This window comes from Rhinolophus sinicus, linkage group LG06 (genome assembly GCF_036562045.2).
Source record: "Rhinolophus sinicus isolate RSC01 linkage group LG06, ASM3656204v1, whole genome shotgun sequence".
NCBI lineage: Eukaryota > Metazoa > Chordata > Mammalia > Chiroptera > Rhinolophidae > Rhinolophus > Rhinolophus sinicus.
The window spans coordinates 110,360,886-110,381,488 of NC_133756.1; the positions used below are offsets into that span (position 1 = coordinate 110,360,886).

The window sequence follows — 20,603 nt, forward strand, 5'->3', positions numbered from 1 at the left end:
TTGTGTCTGAGAATTTTCTAGAAGAAAGACATAGTTTTAATCTTTAGATTAGAAAGTACACCTAATCCCAAGAAAAATACATTAATGAAAACAGACCCACACCTAGGCACATCATACCAAAACTATAAAACATAAAGAATAAAGACAATCTTAAAACTGGAAAGAGAAAAAAAAAAAAAAAAGATCCACAAAGGAACAACAAGCAGGCTTTCTGACATAAACAATAAACTCCAAGAGATGACCAGTCAGGCTGAGCTGGTCAGTAGAAAGGAGATTAATCCTCAGAGTAAAACAAATTTATCATCTTCTTGTCATGTGCATAGAGAAAAGGAGCGAGCTACTCAGCAGAGAGAAAGAGTGAAGCAAACACCTTAGTGGAAAAGCAGAGGGGACAGATCAGAGAAAGCACAGCTTGTATTCTTAATGATTTCTTAGGACATGGCTCCACCCCTTGAAAGACCTACCTGTCCTTGTTTCTACAAAATGGTTGATAAATATCCAATAAAATCCATCCTTTAATGTTTTGTTTTGTTTTGTTGCTCAAGTTACTGTAAGCTGGGCTCTATTATTTTTCCGCAGAATGTTCCTAAGACAATCTCTAAAAGACTCCAAGGATTAAAACAAAAATTCAAATTCATACAGTATTTGCAAGTTTGTGTATTTCAAGGTGGTGATGCTCATGGTGATGGAGTTGAAGTGCCAAAAAGAAGATAAGTAGGGCCGTGTGCATGCATTTAAGTAGTTTACAATCCAATACAATCCAATAGAGAGAGACAAAGATGTAGACCCTGCTTTAATTCTTGACAAGATTAATCTTGGTGATAGCTATGCTGAGCTCTGTTAATGGATTTATCATTATGCATAGCAAAAGCTGAGGGTTAGAGAGCTGAAGTGAGTGACTTTTCTAAGATCACCTGGGTTAATAAGTGGTGGACCTGGGATTTTAACACAGGTTGGTCTGACTCTAAAATTCACAGACTTATCCAGCCTAATGCCAATGATAATATCTACCAAGTATGTACCATAGGCTCAATAGTTTTATAAACATGATCTCATTTAATCTGTCCTATGTATGATACTGCTATCAATAATTCTATTTATAGAAGAAGAAAATGAACTTTAGCATTCCAAAGTAAATTGCCTAGGATCATCTGTTTCCAAATGGTGAAACCACAATTCGAATTGGGTCTATGGGAGGGTTGTACTCATTCTCTTCTCACGTATAACTCACCACAGGTCTTTCAATGCTCACTGGTATGGGGTTCTTAGAAGACATCTTGTCTTCTGAAGTCTCTAGATGAGAAAAACCAATCTCTATGCTTGCATACACCCTAAGACTTCAGAAGACACATATTAACTTCCTTGAGAATTTTCTCACCAATGTTATCTCCATTGATAGCATGAGAGAGGCCCTAGGGTCTGTAGCTCAGCAAGCTTGTAGACAGGGTACACAAGGCTGGTTTTTCTTCATGAACCGCCAGTCTCTGTAAGTGACTCTATGGCTTTGGGGAAGTGAAAGTGCTGCCCCCTCTGCCCCTGAGTGGAAGTTGGCAATACCTTCTCACTGCAAACACTGTACTCCCTGATGATCTCTCCCTACACCTCCCATGCTCTTCTTATTTAACTGATACATGCGAGTGGTGGTGGTGGGAGCCCAGGTCTAAGGGGACAGCATTTCTATGTCATCCCAGCAGACAGGTGTCTGTCTTAATTCTAGGTAGATAATTGATTGCTCTTCAAATTTTAGATGTGGTGTATTTAGCACCATTTTTCCTTACCTTTAGTATGGAGCCATGATTCTAGAGTCGTAGGAAAGGTCCTTCTCAATGCACCACTTTAGTCATCATGAAATGACATACGAATTATGTTTCCTAAACTTTAAAATGATGGCTATATGAAGAAAGAGTCGAGATGAGTAGGGCTGGAGACAGGGAGAGACCAAGGCTCACATTTGTAGCAGGGCTAAGAGGAGCGAATCCTGGGCTGCCTGTTTTGGAGTCATAAACTTATCCAAAATTTTGAAAGAAAAAGCCAAAGTGTTCAGATTTTTATCACTCTAGTCCCATGATGGGACTCTGACGTGTCCGTTTTAAAAAAAAAATTGTTCCATAGAGCCCTACAGTTTAAATGAGGTAACTTAGGACATGCTACAGAAAGGGATGGAAGGAACTCCATTATCTATTTTAATCATACCTTTTCTTATTTTACTCAACTATTTATTTAACAAATATCTGTAAAACAGTTACTGCATGTCAGGCCAGAATCTCAAAACATGTTTGTGAACAAGAGTTGGCTCATGGAGTTTGTCTGATGGAGGAAACAGACATCAATCAGATACTCACACAAGCCACTGCGTATAACAGAGGTAGGTAAGCCTTCTGAAGGAAGACATACAATTCTTTAAAAGACTATTGCACTAATTGCACTAGACCTGTAGGTCACAGACGCCTTCCCCAAGAAAGAGTAAGTTCAGAAAAGTGAGTGGTTAGTTCTATGAGGTGATGCTAGAGAGGGAGAAATGAAGCAAGGAAGGGAACATCTCAGATGGAGAGGACAGCATGTGCAAAGGCCCATGATAGAAAGGAGAATGGTTTTACAATTTAGATGTCTGTATGGCTAGAGTACAAAGAGTAAGAAAAGATACGTATGAGATGAGGCTGGAGAGCTGAGTCTAGACTAAAAAGGGCTAGCATACTAAGTTAATAAATTTTGTCTTTATTCTAAAGATAATTTATAGCTATTGAAAAATTTTGAGCATAGGAAGAAATACTACAGATTAACATTTTAAAATAAAAAAAATATTTTGAGATCATTCTAGAATTCACATGCAGTTGTAAGAAATGATAAAAAGAGCTCCCATATACCCTTTATCCAGTTATCCCCAATGGTAACATTTTGGAAATCTAGAGTACGATATTACCACCAGTGTACCAACATCAGTTCGGTCAAGCTATAGAGCAGTTCCATCACCAAAAGGAGCTCTCGTGTTGACCTTTTATAGTCACACCCACTTCCTTCTTGTTCCCATCCTGTATTTACTCCCTGGCAGCCGCTCATCTGATCTCCATTTCTATAATTTTGTAACTTCAAGAATGTTATGTAAACGGAATCATACATGTAACCTTTGGGATTAACTTTTTTCATGCAGTCTAATTATTTGAGGAGTTACCCAGCATGTTTTTTATTTATTTTTCAATTGCTGAGTCGTGTTCCATGGTATGGGTGTACTGCAATTTGTTTAATCATTCACCCATTGAAGAACATCTGTGTTGTTTCTAGTTCTGACTATTATGAAAAGCTGCTGTAAGTATTCATGTACCAGTTTCTATGTGAATATGTTTTCATTTTTCTGAGATAAATGCCCAGGAATGCAATTGCTGGGTTGTATAGTAGTTGCATGTTGAGTTTTTAAAGAAACTGCCTAAAAACTAAAAATCGATTTTTTAGTGAAATTTTTCAGTTTTCATTTTAGATGTTTATCAACAATGTGGAGTGATCCAGTTTTTCTGCCTTCTCACCAGCATTTAGTGCTATCATGGCTTATTATTTTATCCATATTAATAGGTATGTAGTGGTATCCTGTTATGGTTTTAATTTACATTTTCTTAAATGATTAATGATGTTGAGTATTTTTTAAAGTTCTTGTTTCTATCCTTATATTTTCTTTGGTGAAGTGTCTCGTCAAGTAATTTACACAATTTTAAATTGGGTTGTTTGTTTTCTTACTGTTGAGTTTGTGGAGTTCTTTGTATTATCTTTGGATATAAGTCCTTTGTTGGATTTGTAGTTTGCACATATTTTCTCCCATTCTGTAGCTTTTCCTTTCATTCTCTTAATAGGTTCTTTTGCAGAGCAAAAGTTTTTAATTTTTGAAATATAATTTATCACTTTTTCCCTTTTGTGGATCATCATTTTCTCATATTTTAAAAAAGTTTTATCATTTTAGGTTTTATATTGGAGTCTCTGATCCATTTTGAGTTAATTTTATATACGGTGAGAGGCTTAAGTTGAGGGTTATTTTTTTGTTTGTTTGTTGTTGTTGTTTTGTTTTTTTGCCTAAAGATGTCCGATTGCTCCAGCACCATTTGCTAAATGTCTATCCTTTCCCTTTGAAATGCTTTCTTCATTGAATTGCTTTTGCAATTTTGCCAAAAATAAATTGGGCATATTTGTGTAGATCTATATCTAGGTTTTCTCTTCTGTTTCAGTGATCTTTGAATTTATTCCTCCACTAATATCAAACAATCTTGATTACTCTAGCTGTCTTAAAATTAGGTGGATTGATTTTCTCCTATTTTATTCTCTTTTTTTTGCAGTTTGTTTTAGCTATTCTACTTCCTTTGCCTTTCTATATACAATGGAATACTATCTGGTCAAAAAGAATGAAATTTTACCGTTTGCGGTGATACGAATGAACCTGGAATGTATTATGCTAAGTGAAATGAGTCCCACAGAGAAAGACAAATACTATATGATCTCACTTATATGTGAAAGCTAAAGAACAAAATAAACAAAAACAAGACAGAAATGGACTCATTGATTCAGGGAAACAAGCTGATGGTTGCCAGATGGGAGGGGTTTGGGGGGATTGGATGAAAAAGGTGAAGTGATTAAGAAGTAAAAGTTGGCAGTTATGAAATAGTCATGGGGATGTAAAGTAAAGCATAGGGAATATAATACATAATATGGTAATAAATATGTATGTTGCCAGGTAGTTACTAGACTAATCAGGGGGAATCACTTCAGAAATTAATTAAATGTATAACCACTATGTTGTACATCTGAAACTAATATAAAATAATATTGAATGTCAACTGTCATTGAAAATTTTTTAAAGGGGAAAAATAAATAAATAAATAAATAATCTTGTCTGTATCTACAAAAACAGAAATATCTTGAGGAGATTTTGATAGTATTATATTTCCCTTAAACCTGTACATCAGTTTGGGGAGATGGACTACACTGAGTCTTCCAATCCATGAAATGGCATATCTCTCCATCTATTTAGAAATCCTTTGATTTCTTTCATCATGCTTTGTAGTTTTCAGCATCCTGGTCCTATATATGTTTTCTAAACTTATACCTACCGTGTTCCCCTGGAAATGAGACCTAGCCAGACAATCATCTCTAATGCATCTTTTGGAGCAAAGATTAATATAAGACCCAGTATTGTATTATATTGTATTGTATTGTATTGTATTGTATTGTATTGTATTGTATTGTATTGTATTGTATTGTATTGTATTGTATTGTATTGTATTATTATATTAGACCCGGTCTTATATTATAGTAAAATAAGACCAGGTCTTTTATTAATTTTTGCTCCAAAAGACGCATTAGAGCTGATTGTCTGGCTAGGTCTTATTTTCGGGGAAACATAGTATGTATTTAATTTTTTTCAGCAATTGTAAGTGATATTATGTTTTTAATTTTGATGTCCACATGTTTATTGCTAGTGTATAGTGATCCAATTGATTTTTGTCCTTTATCTTGTATCCTATGACCTTGATGAACTCATTTTTTAGTTCTAGATTATTTTTTTAAATAGATTCCTTAGGATTTTCTATGTAGACAATCATGTCGTCTACACATCGAGATAGTTTTATTTCTCTCTTTCTGATCTGTATTCTTTTAACTTCCTTTTATTTTGCTGTATTGTCCAGGCTAGAACTGCCGGCACTATGCTGAATAACAGTGATTAGAATGGGCATCCTTGTCTATTCCCAACCTTAGGAGGAAAGCACTCAGCCTTTTACCACTAAATGTGATGTCATCTGTAGATTCTCTTTATCAAATTAAAGACTCTGTCCTTTATTCCTATTTTTTTTAGTTTTTATCATGCATGGGTGTTGAATTCTGTTAAATTCCTTTTCTGCAGCAACTGATATTATCATGTGTTTGTTCTTCAGCCTCCTAATGTTGTAGGATTATATTGATTGATTGTTTTTAATATTGAATCAGCCTTGTATTCCTGGAATAAACCCCCATTGGCTCATGGTGTGCAATTCTACATACACTATATACTGGGGGTGCCAAAAAAGCCACACACCCTCTGTGTGTGTGTGTGTATACACACACACACATATATATGTATACATATATATGTATATATGTATGTGTGAGTATATATTTATATATATATATATGTTGAAAAAATCCTTTACAATGAATAGATGCAAAAGTCCTTAACAAAACATTAGCAAATAGAAGTAAGCTCGCTCTCTATCTATCTATCTATCTATCTATCTATCTATATATATATATATAATTTATACGTATATATACATATATATCGCTTACTTCTATTTGCTAATGTTTTGTTAGGACTTTCGCATCAATTCATTGTAAAGGATTTTTTCTCCCTGTGAGTTGTAGGTTGGATGTCGGATCTAGGTAAAAGAGTATTGGGATAGTTCATATGAGATATGGTGATAGCTTGGACTAAAGTTGGGACAAGTCATATGAAGCTTGAGAAAAGCAGATTGACTTGAGAGATATAAGAGAATATGCAAGACCTGTTGGTGGATTGGATATTGGGGCTCCGGGAGAAGAACATGTCAGAGATGACTCCTAAAATTTAGTTTGTACGGTGAGGGGCTGGAGGTATAGTTCACTGTGTTAAAGAACATTAAGGAAACATCAGGTGCTGGAGGAGAGGATAGATCATGAGTTTATTATTGGACATGATGTGTGTAATGTCCCTTTAAAATATCTAAGTAGAGATGTCACACAGGCAGTGGGATGCTCAGAGTGGAGGCCTGTCTTGATGGTCATTTGAGGAAGTAATTGAAGCCGTGTAAATCTTTGAAATTCCCTGGAGAGCAATTATAGAGTGAGAAGACACTGGGGCCGACATTTAATAGGTGGTTAGATGTGGAAGAGCCTGCAAAGTAGACAGAGAAACCAACAGCCAAATAGGAGTGAAATCAAGGCAGTGTGGCGTTATAGAAGTAGGGGTAGGAATATGGGAAGTAGTCCCAAAAAGGAAAGGAATTTTCAACAGTATAAAGTAATGCTTAGTAAAGAAGTAAGAAGAGGATTAAACTATCCATTGGATTTCATGACAGGGAGGCCACTAGTGAATTTAATGAAAGTTCTTTGGGTGGAGCGAGGGGGTGGAAGCCTGAATGGAGTGAAAGATGAGTGAGTGGGAGGTAAGGAAGTAGAAACAGTGAATATTAAAAACCATTTCAGAGTTTTGGCTGTGAAGGGGAGGAGAAAGGCTGAGCAGTAACTGGGTGAGGATGTGGGAGTCAAGGGAACAACTTTTATTTTTAAGGAAGAAAATGCTATTAGGTTGGTGCAAAGTAATTGCGGTTTAAAAGTTTAAAAAAAAAAAAAATTTTCAAAAACCGCAATTACTTTTGCACCAACCTAATATGTATGTTTACATGTTGCTATGCTGGGCTTCTTTGCAAGTTTTCATTTATGGAAGGCTCAGAGGACTTTTAGAAAATGCCATCCACTATTGTACAGGCAAAACAGAAAATGTAAATCATGCCATGGAACATGGGACATTGGAGTCTACAGAATTCCAATCAGAGCTCAAACCACAAGACTGGACTCCTCTAAGCTGCATTGAGATAGAGCAGCTGTCACACCCACCCACTTACAGAGCCAGATCTGTTTAGGACTATTTAGCAGGGCTCCATGGGGCCCTTTTCTTTTCTTTCTTTCTTTCTTTTTTTTTTTTTTTCCTAGATAGATAATCTTTTACTTTGTTTATCAATTATTATTACACATTTTTTTTTTTTTTTTACTTTCTAAACATGTGAGTTTAGTGTTCTTCCCCTTCCCCACACCAGTTAATTCCTACCTTTATTATGTTGTGGTCAGATAAGTTTATTTTTATAATATCAACTATTTGGTCCGGTAAAAACTTGGTCATATATAGAATCCCAACCTGGGGCCCTTTTCTTGTGTAGTTTTGGCTGGCTGGCATGACCCTCCCTCATAGCTCGCAACCTCAAGGGGATGTGTGTCTAGTCTTCTATAAGATTTTTTTCATCTATTATATGTTGCATTAATGTTGTTTCTTCCTGCACAGATAGTTAATACAATCTAAATTTTTTTCTCAAAATATACGTATTCCAGAGAAAAATTGGAGTATTTTTCAAAGTTCTTAGTTTGGTTCATTCTCACAATAATTCAACAGAGCAAATAGGGCTCATTTTTAAAATTTAACTAATATATTGTAAATACATATATCCTGGTACTGTATTTGATGCCAGTGAAAGAGATGCACGAGGCAAAGGCTATGCTCTCTAAAACTTATATTTGACAGGAAGAGACCCTTCTAAAACCATGTGGTGAGTGCTATAAGAGAGCTATGCCCAGAGCCTATGAGAATACAAAGGAGAGATACATAGTCCCGCACCCAGCCAGGTGTTGCGAGGCTCAATAGGCAGTGAGGAGAGTGGGAGAGAGCGAATACCAAAGAGAACACACAAAGTACCAAGTAAACTTTAAGGTGTCAGATGCAAATAATGAGAGAAAAATTGGTAAACATGGAAACATTGGAAATGTGGCTGGACAGGTAAGTAAGCAAAGGTGAAGCTGTAGAGAACCTTGGATGCTTTGTTTAAAAAGAAATTCAGGGTACACTGCTACTACATACAGTGGGTGAAGGAAGATTATCAGGTTCACAGTCATGGTTAGACGCTACTGACCTCAGATATTCTAATTTTTGCCCAAATTGTTTTGGTACCAGAATTGGCTAAAAGGTATCAAGAGTCCTATTTTGATCATGGTTTTCTTTATGGGTTCTGGGCATCTATGAGGGTCTTGGTTTCATGGGTAGGGGAGGTCTTGTCTGTTCTGAAAGCTGTCGCATGTTGTCCTAATGGCATGATAGTGAGGGTCTCTTTAGTGTGCAATAGTGATAGGCCGCTATGTTGGTGGAGGAATGTCCCAATGTTTCAAGCTTCAGAAAGAACTCTCATAAAGGCAAGAGTTCCCCAAAGTTTTGTGGTCAGCAGATGGGCTTGTTCTTCGTGAGACTGCCAGCGAGGCCATATTAAGTGCTGCATAGGCTCTAAATATTCTTAAGTTTTGCAGGCTCTGCCCTATATCTTATATTAATACTCCATATGAGATGAACTTTTTGTTACATAAAATTTGAAATGTCATACATTTTTAGGAATAAATTTTTCACTTTGGCCTTGAGTATTGCATTTGACTACTTGACATGAAGTTATGCTTTATAGCCTTTTGGTTAAAATTAGAATTTTTTTAATTTTTAAGTCAATTCACTTTATTTTTTAGCAGTTTTAGATTTCCAGAATTGAGAAGACAGTTCAGAGTTCCATATACCTCCCCCGTCAGTTTCCTCCGTTATTATCATCAGGCATTTGTGTGGTGTATTTGTTATAATTGGTGAACCAATATTAATTTTTTATTATTAACTAAAGCCCATAGTTTACATTAAGATTCACTCTTTGCGTTGTATAGTTTTAACAAATGCATGTCATGCATCTATCATTACACTATCTTACAGAATAGTTTCACTGCCCTAAAAACCCTGCACTTCAACTATTTATTCTTACCCCCTTGACTCAACTCCTTGGCAATCATTGATATTCTTAAGTCTCTGTGGTTTTGCCTTCTCCAGACTGTCATGCAGTTGGAATCATATGGTATATAGCCTTTACAGACTAGTTTCGTTCACTTAGCTATATGCAATAAAGTTTCATCCATGTCTTCTCATGACTTTATAGTTCACAGATTTTCACCACTGAATAATATTCCATTATATGGAATGCAGTTTGCTTATTCATGAACCTATCAAAGGACAGCTTGGTTGCTTCTAGCTTGGAGGAATTGTAAATAAAATTGCCGTAAACATTTGTGTTCATGTTTTTTGTGGACATAAATTTTCAATTCAATTGGGTACATACGTAGCAATGCACTTGCTGGATTGTATGGTAAAACTATATTGATTTTTGTAAGAAATAGCCAAACTGTCACCTACAGTGGCTGTACCATTTTGCATTCCCACCAGCAATGAATGTGAGTTCCTGTTGCTCTGATCCTTTCTAGCATTTGGTGTTGTCAGGTCGTTGTTGTTTTTTTTAGATTTTAGCCTTTCTAACAGTTATGTAGTGGTATCCCCATTGTTTGTTTAGGTCTTTTTTTTTTTTTTGGAGGGCAAAATATGAGTGTTATTAATTATTTTGTATTGTTTAATTCCAAAATCGTATAAAATCTGATCTCATTTATTCTCTTTACCACTCATTTGGCACATAATATAAGACTTCGATTTTTCTAACTGCCCAATCTTTTTAGGTATACTAGAGGGTTTCTTAATTTTTTTTTAAATTTTTCAGTTATTGTTGATATTCAGTATTATTTTGTATTAGTTTCAGGTGTACAGCATATAGTTACACATTTATATAATTTATGAAGTGATAACCCCAATAAGTCTAGTACCCACCTGGCACTATGCATGGTTATTACAACATTATTGGCTATATTCCCTAGGCTGTACTTTACATTCCTGTGACTATTTTGTAACCACCAATTTGTGCTTCTTAATCTCTTCATCTTCTTCATCCAGCCCCACAACCCCCTCACATCTGGTAACCATCAGTTTGTTCTCTGTATCTATGAGTCTGTTTCTGTTTTGTTTTCTTTTTGTTTATTTTGGTCTTTCTATTCCACATATAAGTCTGATCATATGGTATTTGTCTCTCTCTATCTGACTTATTTCACTTAGCATAATACCCTCTAGGTCCATCAATGTTGTCGCAAACGGTAAGATTTCATTCTTTCTTATGGCTGAGTAATACAACATTGTATATATGTACCACATCTTTTTTACCCAATCGTCTATTGATGGGCGCTTGGGTTGCTTCCATGTCTTGGCTATTGTAAATAGTGCGACAGTGAACATAGGGGTGCATATACCTTTTCATATTAGTGTTTTGGATTTCTTTAGATAAATACCCAGAAGTGGAATTGCTGGGTCATGAAGTAGTTCTATTTTCAATGTTTTTGAGGAAACTCCATACTGTTTTCCATAGTGGCTGCACCAATTTAAAATCTCACCAACAGCGCACAAGGGTTCCCTTTTCCCCACATCTTTGCCATCACTTGTTTGTTGATATATTGATAACAGCCATTTTAACAGGGGTGAGGTGAAATTTTATTGTGGTTTTAATTTGAATTTTTCTGATAATTAGTGATATTGAGCATCTTTTCATATGTCTATCTGTATGTCCTCTTTGGAGATATTCAGGTCTTCTGCTCATTTTTAAATTGAATTGTTTGGGTTGTTTTGGTGTTGAGTTTGAGTTCTTTATAAATTTTACCCCTTATCAGATGTATCATTGGCAAATGTCTTCTCCTATTCGGTAGGTTGTCTTCTTGTTTTGTTGATGGTTTCCTTTGCTGTGCAAAACCTTTTTAGTTTAATGTAATTCTGTTAATTAATTTTTTTCTTTTGTTTCCCTTGCCCGAGGAGATTAACAACAATGACAAAAAGGTATTACTAAGAGCAATGTCAGAGAGTTTATGGCCTGTGTTTTCTTCAAGGAGTTTTATGGTTTTAGGTCTTACATTTAAGTCTTTAATCCATTTGAGTTTATTCTTCTATATGGAAAAATAAGATGGTCCCATTTCATTTTTTTGCATGTATCTGTGCAATTTTCCCGGCACTGTTTATTGAATAGACTGTCATTACCCCACTATACATTCTTGCCTTCTTTGTCATAGAGTAAATGACAATATAGGCATGGGTTTTTTTCTGGACTCTCAGTTCTTTTCTATTGCTCTATGTGTGTGTTTTTATGCCAGTGCCATGCTGTTTTAACTACTATGGTCTTGTAATATAGTTTGATATTAGGTAGCGTGATACCACCAACTTTGTTCTTTTATCTCAGGATTCCTGTGACTATTTGGGATCTTTCATGGATCCATATAAATTTTAGCATTATTCCTTCTAGCTCTATTTAAAAAATGCCATTGGTATTTTGATAGGAATTACATTGAATCTACAGATTGCTTTGAGTAGTATGAACATTTTAACTATGTTAATTCTTCCTATCCATGAGCATGGTATATTCTTCCATTTATTGGTATCTTCTTCAATTTCTTTCTTCAATGTCTTATAATTTTCAAACTACAGGTTTTTACCTCCTTGGTTAAATTTATTCTTAGGTATTTTATTATTTTTTGATGCAATTGTAAATGGGATTGTTTTCTTAATTTCTCTTACTGATAGTTCATTTTTATGTATAAAAATGCAACCTTTTTCTGAATATTAATTTTGTATCCTGCTACTTTACTGAATTCTTTTATCAGTTCTAATAGTTGTTTGGTGGAATCTTTGGGTTCTCTGTATATAGTATCATGTCATTTAAAAATAGTGACAGTTTTACCTCTTCCTTTCCAATGTGGGTGCCTTTTATTTCTTTTTCTTGTCTGATTGCTGTGACTAGGACTTCCAATACTATGCTGAATAAAAGTGGTGAAAGTAGACAACCTTGTCTTTTTCCTGATCTTAATGAAAATGCTTTTAGGTTTTCTCCCATTGAGCACAATGTTTTCTATGGGTTTGTCATATATGGCCTTTATTATATTGAGATGTGTTTCCTCTATTCCCACTTTGCTGAGAGTTTTATCATAAATGGATGCTGGATTCTGTGAAATGCTTTTTTTTTTGCATCTATTGATATGATCATACGATTTTTGTCTTTCATTTTGTTTATGTAATGTATCAAGGATATTGAAGCTTGCATCCCCCGAATAAATCCCACTTGATCATGGTGCATGATCTTTCTTAAAAATATTGTTTTTTTTATTATTTTTTCAATTACAGTTGATATCCAATATTTTATAATTGTTTCAGGTGTAGAGCACAGTGGTTAGACATCCATATAATTTACAAAGTGATCCCTTTGATTAGTCCAGTACACACCTGGCACTATACATACCATGTTTCTCCCAAAATAAGACCTAGCTGGACAATTAGCTCTAGTGTGTTTTGGAGCAAAAATTAATATAAAACCAGGTATTATATTCTATTATATTGCAAAGACCCAGTGTTATAGTAAAATAAAACTGTGTCTTATATTAATTTTTGCTCCAAAACATGCATTAGAGCTGATTGTCCAGCTAAGTCTGATTTTCGGGGAAACATGGTAGTTATTACCATATTATTGACTATATTTGCTATGCTATACTTTACATCCCCATGACTATTTTGTAACTACTAATTTGTACTCCTAATCCTGTCACCTTTTCCAATCAGCTTCCCAAACAGCTTCCCATATTGCAACCATCAGTTTGTTTTCTGTATCTACGAGTTTCTGTTTTGTATGTTTGTATGTTTGTCTTTTGGATTCCATGTATAAGTGAACTCAGACAGACAAAGATATTTAGAATTCTTTAGTTTGCAGGTTTCTTTTTTTGTTTTGAAACTAATACAAAATCTCCAAATTTTTCCTAGACCCTCAGTACTCTAGTTATCTTTCAACAATATGCCTATGGGTCTGAAAGAATAAAATAGGCCTATATGCCAGGATGCATGACACCATTGCTAGATGGGAAAACAAAAGAAAGGATTGGAGATAAGGATTTTTCAAGGCTGCACAAGTATGTTTGCACAGCCAGGACCAAAGTCTAGTTTTCATAGTTCATTCAGTGTTTCTGTAACTAGCAAGTCATATACTTAGAGACCCTTTAGACAGCAAGTCATTTTGAAGTATATTTCAGTGTTCCTCAGAAAATATTAAATATATATATAATATATTTTATATATTATATATACATATATTATATATGTGTGTGTATATATATATATATATATATATATATATATATTTTTTTTTTTTTTTTTTTTTTTTTTTTTTTTTTTTTTCCCTTACATACGCATCCAAATTTCTTGAGATTTTTACTATCTCAAAGTTTAGGGAGGGGTGAGTACAGATAAACTGCTTTCTCTCCATAGGCCAGACTCAAAGTATAGATTAGTTATGGCAGTTGATTCTTCATTCTTCAACCTCTAGAGAGCAGCATTCAAATGGTCCTTGGCCCTCTAACATTGAAATTTAAAATGGGATAAATCCTCAGAAGATTTTTAACAGGGTACGTTATATGAAACTCTATTATGAAACTCTTAGTTACACCAAATTTATTTGTAATCCCCTGCTTAAAATATAGATCAAGATACAGCCTTTACCAAACCTATGTTAATGGAGAATTATATAAAATAAGGAGAGATGGGTCACTGAATGTGGTCTATAGGTAAACACTTATGGACAAAGCTGATGCTATCTTACAATCTCCTGTTATCCACACGCTCATGAGAAACGTTTAGCACTTGGTTTTCCTATTCATTTTTCAACCACATGCTCTTTGATCTGTTTCTTCATCACCCTCTCATCTCTTTCTACTAATTTTTCAAGGGGTTCAGCTCTTCATCCTAGTCTCTGTGATTGTTTCCCATGAATGGTTACTGTGGCTTCATCAGCCTCATTTCTAAGTGAGTATTTGGATTATCACAAATTTCATTTTTATTTCTCAGGCACAGTTGAGTGCCATCTAAGGTAGGATAACTCTATCTGTGCTTGAATCTTCTTGACTTGATAATATGTATTTTGTCCAATTTTAACGGAAAGAGTCTGAAATTTGGAGCCAGCAGCAGATTAGAGTACATTTTCCAGATCGTCACTGCCACAAGAGTAATGAGTGATGGGGTTCTTAAATTCGCTGTGTCTCTATTTCCTTATATATAAAGGGGGATGGTATTTTCATATTTATTTTACAAGGTCATTGTGACACTCATAAAAAGCAATAACTTTGAAAGTGCTTCATAAATTATAAAACGTTATGTAGGTATATATTTTTTGAAAAGTATTTTCAAAATACCATTAGCATTATGTTGTGTTTTGAGAAGGGTCAACTGAATAATTATTCTTTTAGATTTATGAGTTTAAGTCAACTCTTTATTTGTATATTTTTGCTTCTTCTCCCCTCTATTTAGCACTAAGGATGGGGCACAGCAAACATTTATCAACACACAGATGTTTGACCTTTCACCAATTTTCAGCAAGACAGGAACAAAGACAAAAGAAAAGTAGATGTATTATCTATTATGTGTATAACACTATATACATAAGTGTATAGGAAGAAGGTAGCAGGCAAATATGACAGTTGCCCTAAAGGGAACATTTTACCTCAAGGAAGAGAAGTGTTTTAGAATTCCAAGAGTCTATAAACTATACTCAAAGAGCCACATCCCAAATCTAGCTGACTGCTTTTGCAAATAAAGTAAATAAAGTTTAGTGGAATGTAGCCACACCTGTTTGTTTATTTTAACACGAAAACACCAGATCACAATGGCTCAGCTGCTTAACTGAGACAGAGGCAATATGGTGCAGAAAGCTGAAAATATTTGCAATCTTGCCCTTTATGGAAAAAACGTTTGCTGTCTCCTGCTTTATCCTTTTTATTTTGAACCAATAATTGGTCTATGGTGTATTTGTTAGAGGTTAAAAACATCACATACTATTTTTTCTTTACATTTAATGTTTTAAAATATCTCAACTAACATTAAGTATATTTTGAGTATTGCATTATTTCAGCTAGAATAAAAGGACCCAGATTAATATCAATTATCACATTTCACAATTTCTAAGGACACAGGGCATAAGTGTATCAATTAGGATGCTTTCTGCAATGGAAAAACGTAGCTCAAATTGGCTTTAAAAACAAGAAAATTCTTTATCTCATAAAACAAGAGGTCCAAAAAGGTTGGGTTCCTGCATTGGTTGAGTCAGAAGCTCAAATGAGTCATTAAGGATGACTTATTGTTTTTCGGTTTGTTTGCTTGTTTTGTCTTCTCTGTGCAGAATGCTATGGCCTCAGGCTGGCTCCTCTCTCGGTCTCAAGATGGTTGCCTGCAGCAATTCAGGCAAAATATTGCCTTGTCCATATCTAGTGCCTTGTCCATATCTAGAGTGACAAAGGGAGAGAGATCCATTCCTTCAGCATGATTTAACCGTCTTAGATCCCCTGTCCATCCTAGATCAACCACTGTCACCAGGGCAATGTAGTTACAATAGGCTTAAACTAATCAGCTTACACCCCTTCGAGTGAGTGGCATCAGCTTCTACTGAATTACATCAAGGACAGGGGATACTTGAACAAAACTAGAATTCTGCTTAAAAAGAAGGAGGAGGCACAGGTGATTGATAAGCAGTCAACAGTGTATGCTACATAGGTACATTTTAATTGGGTTAGGGAAGAATGGGGAAGGATCACAGCTTGGAGTTCTTATGTACTTTGTGGTAAGTCCAACCGGGAATGAATGTAAAACGGGAGATGGGTGCTCTAAAAGCAACTTTTTTTTCCTTTATCTACAGAGGGCCAGACTTAGACCCTCTGATTAAAATTAGAAAATTTGGAAGAGTATTGCTATTTGTAATAAAAATTAATAATACATGTGTGTCTTAAGTCCTTTGGATGCCTTTCTAAAAATAAGTAAAATTACAATTTAAAAGGTCAGGGGTAGCTCAAAAAAATTTTAGCTGACAACATACCAGAATTTTCTTTTACTGCATTTTTATCACAGAATGGAAACCAAATATATAAAACAATTTTATAATAATAAGACAAAGCCTTTGACTTTAGCTGGAAGAAAGCCACTAACTTACTCTGGCATTGGATAGAAATATGGTCTTTTTAAAAATGACATGAAATGTTTTCTGTAATGACAAGTGGGAAAAAGAAAGAGGAGCACACATTAGAGTGGGACTAATGAATTTATTTAGCAACGTGTAATCAATTTATTTGGCAATATGTAATAGCAAAAGACAAAGGCACTTGAATGAATGTGCTAATGACAGAAAGTAAAGGCGGTTAAGACTAAACCATATACATTGATAACAATATGTCAAAGGCATATACATACATATAAATTTAAGAGATCTCAACACGTTTACAATTGATCAAAAATCACTTGACTAAATACACAAATAACATCAATATGGAGTATCCAAAAGCAGTAATAAACTCTATAGGATAGCAACTATTACAGTACATGCCAAAAGCTCACCAAACCGTAGGAAGAACAACAGTGGAAAGGTCAGGAATCAAAATCTTGCCAGGTCTGCAACTGGGAAAGCTGAGGCTGCTTGTTAGTTCTCCCAGAATGTTGTTGCTGTTGCCCTTGCTGTGGTTATTGTTAGAAGTCAGGGCGTCTCTTGATGCTGCAAGCTGCAAGTTTCTAAAATGCTAACAAATTCTCAAGAATGCTGTTGCTGTTACCATTACTATTACAGTTATTGTTGTTGCTGGAAGTTAGGGTGTCTTCTGATGCTGCAAGCTGCATACAAGTTTTCAAAATGCTAACCAGTTCTCAAGAAGGCTAACCGTGGGGACAACACTAGAGAGGTTGGGAACAAGCCAGATGTCATCAGATCCGTGGCAGGAAGTCAGGGCGTCTCCTGATGTTGTAAGCTTCACGTTGCTGGAAGTTCCCAAAATGTTAGAATGATGAAGACTCACCAATGACAAATGACAGAATTACACTGCCAACTGAAGTCTGTCATATATTTTTTTTCAGAGATACCTTAGAGCCAAGCTCCTTGTTCCTGTCTCCCCCTCAGGGAATGGCCAATTCCAGGAGGGTGTGGCATTTACTGTGATAAAAATATTGTTTACCCAGCTGAAGGGCCAGTTCATTTGGACAAACAATATTTACTGTTCTCGCCTGGGACCATCGGCCCAAGGTCTTCCAAAGCCTGGCAACGTGCCTGTCACGTCATTCTGATATAACTTAGTTACTTCTGTACCTCATCTGCTGATGCAGGCAAAATAGACAAAAAAACAACTCAGAGTTAGTCTGGGACAAACCTCCCATGCAGTCTCTCATGTGGGAACAAAAAAATAACAGAAAAAAGATAACATCAGCCAATGAAGGCAAATTTTCTCAAATCTTCCATACATATTCCTTATATATTCCTTACATCATTTATCTAATTATACATATAGATACATTATCAAAGGCCATAGATGAAGCTACCCTAGGAATATGGTTTACTGTCACAAGTGTGTGAGGTTCTATGTTGTGTGTGGCTCATTAATCTCTCCAGAGCGGGTAGACTCAGCTTTGGAATCACTGGTACAGCATACCCACTGTCAACTGTTTTTATTAGATTAGTTGAATTGGTAGCAAATATTTTCACTATAATCACTGCGTCTACCCCTCAATCTACTCATTCTTGCAGAACACATACCAAATTCTCATTATGTAGTATATCAGGTTTTGTAGATACAGGGATGAAAACAAACGAAAAAATATCTTGGTCTTCATTCAGCAAGTTTATCATGTAGACTGGAGACATACATATAAATCAATGTCAAAGAATGTGACAATTCCTATAACAGAGCCACACAGAAGGAGTTAGAGGATGACGTGGCCACGTCAGCCAGATTCTGTTAGTGAAAGCTTCAATGAGGACAGGATACTTGAACTGCCTCTTGAAGAATCAGACAGAGTTTACCTGATGCCAAGAAAGTGCGAAATGGAAGGGCTGGTGTTTCAGGCAGAGGGGGTGGGAGTTACAAGTAATTTGCTAGAGTTGAAGACAAAGATGTGAGGATGGAAGCGCGGGAGATGAGGATGGTCAGAAAACAGGAAATCTGAAGGAGAGGTACCAAGCAGTTGCAGATGCTGGAAGACCAGGAAAGGAAGACAATCTGAATTTGTCCAAAATTCAGGTGATTTACATATTTCCAGAGGGGATTTCTTCTGCTGCAAAAATGTTAGGGCAGTTACTTATTACCTCTACTTAACAAGGAATTTCAGTTAAGATTATTTGTTTATGAGTGACCAAAAAATCCTGGAAATATAGTGGCTTAAGTAAAGATTTATTTTTTCTCACATCACAAGGTGTCTGATACAAACAGTTCAGGGCAGATGTCGTAACTCAAGGATACCATTATGACTCATTCTCCTTGAATATTTCTACTCTGGTAAGTTTATGGTTGTTCTGTGTTTCTCATGTTCACAAGATGACTTAAAGGTCCAAGCATCCAAGTTTCGGGTTAAAAAAGAGAAAAAAGTGAACGGCACATGCCAGTTAAGTTTGCCTATTTTGAGGGAGCTTTCAGAGAACCCTAAAACTATGACTTCCATTTTTATCTCATTGCTCAAGACCATAACATCATCACCCTCATACGCAAGGGAAACTTGAAAATATGTATCATTAGCTGGACAGGTTGCTTCTCTGCACCAAATTGAAGTTGTGTTAGTAAAGAGAAGGGAGATGGATAGTGGGTAGATAACCAGTCATTTGCTATGTAAGGAATTGAGGTGAATAGCCCCATAATAGTCATTCCGTTCCACACCCCCTGCCTTTCCTACTTACCTATTATCACCTTTGGCATCAGGTAAATTTGAAAGTGCCCAGTACTAGAATATGGACCTTAATTACTTTCCCTGACCCTCACTGAGTTACACTGTCCTTATTTAAAATCTGGGAATCATGATATCTGAGAAACTTCTCCTAATAGGTTTGTTGTGAGAATTAAATTAAATTGTTTTATTTATCAAGAAGTCGATATCCATGTATAACGTCAAGGATGGCCTTGTTTATTTTAAGCAAATTTCATCTAGACTATCTATGCTGCTCTCCTATGAATAATAGTAACCGGAGGGCTTGTTAAAATACAGATTTCTAGGTTCTAGGTGCAGAATTTCAGATTTACTAGATCTGGGGTGGGACTTGAGAATTTGTACTTCTCACAAGTTCCCAGGTCATGCTATTTATGCTGACGAGTAAACACATTTGAAGAATTAGACAAAAGGGGATGGAGATGTAATAGCATTCTTTGAAGAAATAACTCTGGATGCTTTGTAAGTGTACTCAATTGAACATATGTCTTGCTCATAAAAAATGTTATCTTCTTTATTTATTTCACAAAGTTAACATTTATGAAGGACTCACTGTAGGAATGGCAGTGTGTGAGCCACTCTAATGCTATATATTTTTACATCATATTGCAGTCTCACTCGCTGTTTCTATTATTATGGCCATTTTACAAATGAGCACATTTAGAAAGTGAACTAAATTATGCAAGTTTACATTACTAATAGCTGGCTGAACTAGGATTCAAAAGGCTATAATTTTCAGTTTCCAAATCTTCACTAATAAATAATACCTCCACATGCCAATAAGTTGAATGTCAAAGAAACAATGTCCCCTCTGGGAAAAACCAATGTGTTTGTTGTTGTTGTTGTTGTTTTAAAGTATTTATATAAGGATAACCTCCTACATAAACCACACTTTCTTCTCCCTTTCAAAGAGATTTTCCATTTCTAATTGGCCATTTCAGTGCGCTGCCTTGGGTCATCCTTCTCTGTTCACTTTGCCTCTGCCACTTCCTCTGGTCTGTATCCATGTCATTTCTGTTGTTTAATGCAGACAAATATGGGCTTGTCTTCCTTTCAGTTTAAACTAAAGGTAGGCAAGTAATGGCCAGTGGGGTTTACGTTTTGAAATGGTTGGGGGATAAAAAAAATTAACATAATATTTTATGGTGTGAAAATTATATAAAATTAAAATTTCAGTATCCCTCAATTAAGTCTTATTGGAACC

The 20,603-nt window shown here is 35.5% G+C and overlaps 1 protein-coding gene across 6 annotated transcripts in view; it reads left to right on the plus strand.

The window, feature by feature from the left end:
• Positions 1 to 20,603, plus strand: part of DLG2 (discs large MAGUK scaffold protein 2) — a 1,902,684-nt gene that overhangs the window by 507,220 nt on the left and 1,374,861 nt on the right. The gene's annotated exons all lie outside the window — the stretch shown is intronic.